The 7,214-nt window shown below is 43.2% G+C and overlaps 1 pseudogene; it reads left to right on the forward strand.

Annotated features, from left to right (window-relative positions):
* The first annotated feature begins 1,351 nt into the window (after nucleotides 1–1,351).
* The window catches only part of LOC127650408 (zinc fingers and homeoboxes protein 2-like), a 23,472-nt pseudogene continuing 17,609 nt past the window's right edge, over nucleotides 1,352–7,214 (forward strand).

Raw genomic sequence — 7,214 nt, forward strand, 5'->3', positions numbered from 1 at the left:
TGGAGTCCACTGGGGAGCTGTGCATGAGTGATAATGGAGTCCACTGGGGGCGCTGTGCATGAGTGATAATGGAGTCCACTGGGGGGCGCTGTGCATGGGTTATAATGGAGTCCACTGGGGGGAGCTGTGCATGAGTGATAATGGAGTCCACTGGGGGCTGTGCATGAGTGATAATGGAGTCCACTGGGGGGCGCTGTGCATGGGTTATAATGGAGTCCACTGGGGGGAGCTGTGCATGAGTGATAATGGAGTCCACTGGGGGGCGCTGTGCATGAGTTATAATGGAGTCCACTGGGGGGCGCTGTGCATGGGTTATAATGGAGTCCACTGGGGGGCGCTGTGCATGAGTGATAATGGAGTCCACTGGGGGGGGCGCTGTGCATGAGTTATAATGGAGTCCACTGGGGGCTGTGCATGAGTGATAATGGAGTCCACTGGGGGGCGCTGTGCATGAGTGATAATGGAGTCCACTGGGGGGGGCGCTGTGCATGAGTTATAATGGAGTCCACTGGGGGGCGCTGTGCATGGGTTATAATGGAGTCCACTGGGGGGCGCTGTGCATGAGTTATAATGGAGTCCACTGGGGGGCGCTGTGCATGAGTGATAATGGAGTCCACTGGGGGGCGCTGTGCATGAGTTATAATGGAGTCCACTGGGGGGCACATAATACACATAAATAAGTGTTTGTAGAACAGCAACATTGCCACCTACTGTACAGGGCTGAAACTGTTTTACACTCTCTGTGTGCGTATGGACGTTTCGTCGTAAGTTTGTCTCATATAATCGTCACGGATTGGTGTGAACAGGCATTTAGCACGGGCCAAACATTTGTCTCTCCGGCCTACAGAGGAAACCTGCCCCACATGAAGAAAGTGAAAGTGGAGATTTACAGTAAATATTGATCTGTTTCCCACCCACACTGATCATATTACTTCCGAAGACATGGATCAAACCACTGGAGTCTTACGGGTTACTTTTGCAGGTGGCACTGTCTCCTCACAGCAAGAAGGTCCCGGGTTCGAGTCCCAGCTCAACTGGGCCTTTCTGTGTGGAGTTTGCATGTTCTCCCCGTGTTCACGTGGGTTCCTCCGGGTGCTCCAGTTTCCCCCACAAGTCCAAAAACATGCAGGTTAACTCTAAATTGCCCCGTAGGTGCGAGTGAGAGACCCCCAGCCACTGGAGGTTGTGTCAGACATCTGTGCCAAGTCAAATATGCGGATGGCGACCCCACAGTTTTATGGGTTACTTTTATGCTGCATTTATGTGCTTTCTGTAGCTTCAAAGTTCACCATTGACTAGAGCTGAAATATTCTTCTAAGAATCTCTAACAGACACGTTGTTTACAGACATGATGAAGTTGTTTGGAACATTTTTACATTAACGTGTCGCTGTCTTTGAACTCTCTTCCGAATGAACATCCTCGCGCCCTCTCTCTGACGCACCGGATCATGTGTCGGTTACCGGAGATTTCCCGTGATCGACTTTATTCTCTCTCTTCTCGCTTTTGGGTTTGTCCGGTGTTCCTCTGAGCGCGTCACGGCGCGGGACAGACGTGTTTACAGCAGGTGAGGATGTGCTCTTCATTTCGGTGTTATTTGTTTGTTTACGCGTCCGTTAAAAGTTTTCTCGGTGACATTAATCGAACTCAAACTCTGAGCTCGCCCCGTTAGCCGGTTAGCCGCTTTCCCGTTAGATTTACAAACGGGCCTTTAAACGGAACATTTCAATAAACGTGATGGACTGTGAGCGCGGATCAGACCTCAGTCACATGACTAAATATTCAATATTTCTTCTGTTTGGCTATCATTGTTGTCTATATTTTAGAAGTAAATGATGTTTGATCGTTTGGCGCATTCATTTAATCTCTCATGAAGTTTGAGTTGCTTTGGGATTATCACTCAAAGCTTTAAATGATAGAATTGTAAAATAGAGTTGAATGGAGAGCATGCGCGTGAATGGTTTTCTGTGCATATGCATGAACAAATCATATAGAGTGTCATATAGGAGATTCACATTAATATAGCAGCAGTTTTGATTGACATGAGCAGTCTCTTGTCTTTAAGTGAATTATTCTGCATTCTCTTGCTTGCACCAGAGAGGGTATTTAGCAGAGACGGGCCACTTCTATTGAAATCAATGGGACGCTCAATGATGAAAAGGAAGTCCCGCCTTACGGGTAAAAGAGCCAATCACCTATTAGATGCAGATATCACCTGTCAATCAACTCTAGAACGCGCATGCTCATTAGCTATACAAGCCGGGAGAAATTGCGTATTTTAGTGTAATCTGAGGTCAAGAAACACAATTTATGATTCCAGTAGGCTATTGTCCGATTTTATTGCTGATTTGAACAAATGTTATTTGATTGTAATCTTGATCAGCTATATTAGAGATTTTGCTCTTTCTCCATTCTAGTAGATAGGAGCTGTACTGTCATGACTGGAAATATCCCCCCAAGAGCGTCCCAAACATGACCGATAGTGGACCGACTCGCTAGAGAGACTTTGGCCGTGATGACACGTTATAAACTGTGCTCTCAGCCATGATTTGTGTGAATTTTCATAGTGTATTATAGTTCCAAATGGACCTATAGTTCCATTTTTTTTAGTACACGGAATCGTTTGGCGTTTCACAGCTGACGGAAGTGACGTTTCAAACCCAAGCGTTGTGTTGCCGCCAGTTTTAGTGTGCTATCCACCCTCAGTTATATATCTCACTAATATACATATTCACACAGCATGGTACGATGGTAAAGCGTTTAAATGATTTCTGTAAGGTGTTGTCTTCGCAGAAGTTTCACTAGTTGTAATATTCTCCATTGTTTACAAATGTTTTGCCAGATCACCATGGCTACCGGTAACTCCGCCCCTCCCGCTATGTCGGCAAGCCGCGCGTGCTGAGTGTCCAACTTCCGCACTCTGTTTTGACGGTTGAAATAGTGCATCATCCTGGTACTCGTGGTACACTTCGTTTTGTTGCAATGCCTATAGTATATTGAATAGTGCAGAAGTGTGCAGTTTGGGAAACACCTTTTGGAATTGCTGGTGAATCTCTGTTAGGATGTGTCCTCATCAGTCAGTGCTGTAAATCTGCTCTGTCACGAGTGTCCGAAGCTGTCTCACTTCAGGACACCACAGATAAAACAGACATGCAACAGCTCATGCACTATATTATAAGCTGCGTACTCTTTACTCCTGTATACATGCGGCTCCATCAGTAAGCAGCTTTCCTACAACGCTTGTGTAACATGAGATCCGAGGAAGGCTATTTTATTCTCCATTGCTTCACATTATTTCCAGATATTCCAGAGGTGTTACTGTGTTTATTTCTTCACTTTCTGTCATGACCTGTTGCAGAATTGCGCTGCAATAGTGGGGTTTCCCTCTTATGTCAAACTCTGGGATTCCCCCGGTGTACCAGCATACACAAGAACATGAGGGACAGTCCATATTTTACATTAGTGTGTATAAATGGGTATAGTGTATCTGCTGTGTGCAAGTGTGTGTGTTGTGTGTGTGATTGTTGTGTGTGTGTGTGTGTTTGTTGTGTGTGTGTGTGTGTGTGTGTTGTGTGTGTGTGTTGTATGTTTGAGTGTGTGTTGTGTGAGTGTGTGTATTCTTTGTGTCTGTGATTGTGTGTGTGTGTGTGTGTGTGTGTGTGTGTGTGTGTGTTTGCTCAAGTGCAGTTTGTATAAACTCTTTATTCATTGAGGAGGCAGTTGAAGTTATGTCAATATTGCGGTTGGCTGTGGATTTAATTCCTGCACTGTAATAAATCTGATTGGGTGTGTGATCTGGGGGCGGGGCTCAGCGCTGTGCCTCTTTCAGACTGTTTAGCCGGAGACGGAGCACTTCTATTAAAATGAATGGGAGAAATTGGAACACTCAATACAGCTGATGTACTGTACTGTGAAACGTATTTGTCCCCTCCTGATTTTGTTTTTGGGTATTTTTCATACTAAATTGTTTTAGATCTTCAGACGAGATATAACATAAAACAAAAGCAACCTGAGTAAACACAAAATACAAGTTTCAAATATATATATATATATATATATATATATATATATATATATATATATATATATATATATATATATATATATAATTTTAATTTTTTATTAAAGCAAAAGTGTTATCCAACGCCGATATCACCCATGTGAAAAACTAACTGCATGAAACGCGTCTGATATCTGGAGATCAGTCGTTCACAACACTGTGGGGGGATTCTGTCCCGCTCTTCTTCACAGAACTGCTTTAGTTCAGACACACTGGAGGGTTTTTGATCATGAACTGGCCGTTTAAGGTCCTGTCACACCATCTCAAGACAGGACTTTGACTGGGCCACTCCAAAACTTTAATATCTCTTCTTTTGAGTCATTCAGAGGTGGACTTACTCCTGTGCTTTGGATCATTGTCTAAGTTGTGCTTGAGCTTCAACTCACGGACTGATGACGGGACGTTCTCCTTTAGGATTTTCTGGTGGAGCAGAATTCATGTGTTCCTCAATTATTGCAAGTTTAAACCCCCCACACAGTCACATGACCACCATCATGCTTGACCGTAGGTATGATGCTCTTTTTGTGGAATTCTGTGTTTGATTTATGGCAGATGTAACGGGACCCCTGTCTTTCAAAAACTTCACCTTTCGACTCATCAGTTCACAGAACATTCTCCCAAAAGCACTGAGGATCATCAAGGTGTGTTTTGGCCAAATTCAGATGAGCCTTAATGCTCTTCTGGGTCAGCAGTGGTTTTCGCCTCGCCACTCTTCCATGGATGCCATTTTTGCCCTGTGTCTTTCTGATAGTGGAGTCATGAACAGTGACCTTTATTGATGCGAGAGATGCCTGCAGTTCCATGGATGTTGTCCTTGGATTTTTTTGTGAGTTCCTGGATGAGTCCTCGCTGTGCTATTGGAGGAATTTTGGAAGGTCGTCCACTTCTGGGAAGGTTCACTACTGTGCCAAGTGTTCTCCATTTGGAGATAATGGCGGTCACTGGGGTTCTTTGGAGTCCCAGAGCCTTTGAAACAGATTTGAAACCCTTCCCAGACTGATGCATTTCAATCACCTGTTTCCTCATCATTTCTGGAATTTCTTTCGACCTTCCCGTAGTGTGCTTCTGGGTGAGACCTTTTAGCCAACTTCATGCTTCTGAAAAAGTTTTTAGGTGTTGATTTTACTGAACAGGGCTGACAATGATCAGGTCTGCGTGGGTCTAGTCCAGCCATTATGAATGCAGTTTCATACGGGGGCAAATACTTTTTCACACAAGCCCAGTTGCTATTGGATAACTTTTTTGCTTCAATAAATAACATTATCATTTAAAAACTGTTATTTGTGTTTACTCAGATTGCCTTGAAACAATTTAGTTTGAGATACACACAAAAACAGAAGAAATCAGGACCAATGTAGAAATCACCAGCCAATCACCTTATAGATAAAGACTTCACCTGTCAGTCAACCTGAAAAAATCCATGTGCATTAACTGGACCAGCCTGAAAAACTGTTTTTTTAAGCATCCAGTATTGTCAGATTTCACTGCTGATTTATGGGGCGGCTGTGGCTCAGTTGGTAGAGCGAGTCGGCCACTAATTGCAGGGTTGGTGGTTTGAATCCCGGCCCACATGACTTCACATGCCGAAGTTGTGTGGGCCGATATCTAGAGTTATCTGCAGGTATCTGCGGGTATCTACAGTTATCTAGAGTTATCTGTGGTGGTGGCATAGTAGCTAAAGCACAGGGCTGTTAATCAGAAGGTTGTTGGTTTGAACCCCATGCACACCACCATTGTGTCCTTGAGTAAGACACTTAACTCCAGGTTGCTCCGGGGGGATTGTCCCTGTAATAAGTGCTCTGTAAGTCACTTTGGATAAAAGCATCTGCCAAATGCATAAATGTAAATATATCTAGAGGTATCTGCAGGTATCTATATCTGCAGGTATCTAGAGTTATCTACAGATATATACAGGTATATACAGTTATCTACAGATATATACAGGTTCTGCAGATTCTGCAGGGTTCTGTTCAGTTCTCAATCTGTTCTTCAGTTGGCTGTGCTTGACCTTTCTCTGTCCACCACTGAGGGGTGTCTCTCCCCCTCAACCTGTTTTCATTTCTTTCTTTTGTCATTTTTGCTTTACTTTGTTTAGAGTCACGGCACATTCTCTTCTTCCACACTGTAAACAGATCTGGACTGAAAGAATGAGAGAGTTTTGCCAGTTTTCAGATTGTAGAGTTAAACAGGATGTGCAGCCAAAATATTTCAGTGTTGGCACCAGAGGCAGTTGTGTTTTACGTGAGAAGATCATAGACTTTTCTAGAACTGTGTGTGATAACCTCACTGGGGGATTCTCACAAAACCTGTCAAGAAAATGTCCTTGTCCTATTTTACTCCACATGAACAAGAAATGAATTATATTTTGCTTATAGTAAATGAAGCCTGTTTTTTGAGCCATCAAGGTTTTTTACATTATGATATTATTTTCATGACAGTTACATGCCTTTTACCTGCAAATAAAAAATATATATTATTTGAAAGATTAAGAATATATACATCATAGTAGTACTCCCTTGGTACTGCCTTTCTTTACATTAGATTTCTCTCATCATTTACTCACCCTCATGTCATCTCAGATGTGTTTGACTTTCTTTCTTCCCAGAATACAAATTAATACATTTACATTTATGGATTGGGCAGACACTTTTATCCTAAGCGACTTACTACAGGGACAATCCCCTGTGATGATGTGATGATGTACCTTCGTGCTTTCCCTGGCGATCGCTCATGTAATGGTAGGTTGGGATGAAACGAGATCAACAGTGCTTGTTTTCATGTTGTCACTGTGTGTGCAGAAAGCATTAATGTTCATTTAAAGAGAAACGCTCCAACACTGTTTACATTGAGCCGCTTCATCTCGCATCAGTGTGTCTTCATCTGTGAACCGGACAGTGACGTGCGGCCCGCAAGCGCCCTCTAGGGGCAGGTGACTGTATAGATAACCTCATCAACATCTGCTGGCTTGCTTTCACAACACATTTATCCTGGAATTAATCAACTGACGATTGATAAGCTTATTCAATCAGATTATTAATGACAATTAATAGATTTTTGATCAGTCTTTAACATCCATAGGCAGGACTAGATGATCGAGCTCCTCCCAAAACAAAAACTGCACTATTACATTCCCATGACTTCCCAAAAGACCTAAAA

Source organism: Xyrauchen texanus, chromosome 10 (genome assembly GCF_025860055.1).
Source record: "Xyrauchen texanus isolate HMW12.3.18 chromosome 10, RBS_HiC_50CHRs, whole genome shotgun sequence".
Taxonomy (NCBI): domain Eukaryota; kingdom Metazoa; phylum Chordata; class Actinopteri; order Cypriniformes; family Catostomidae; genus Xyrauchen; species Xyrauchen texanus.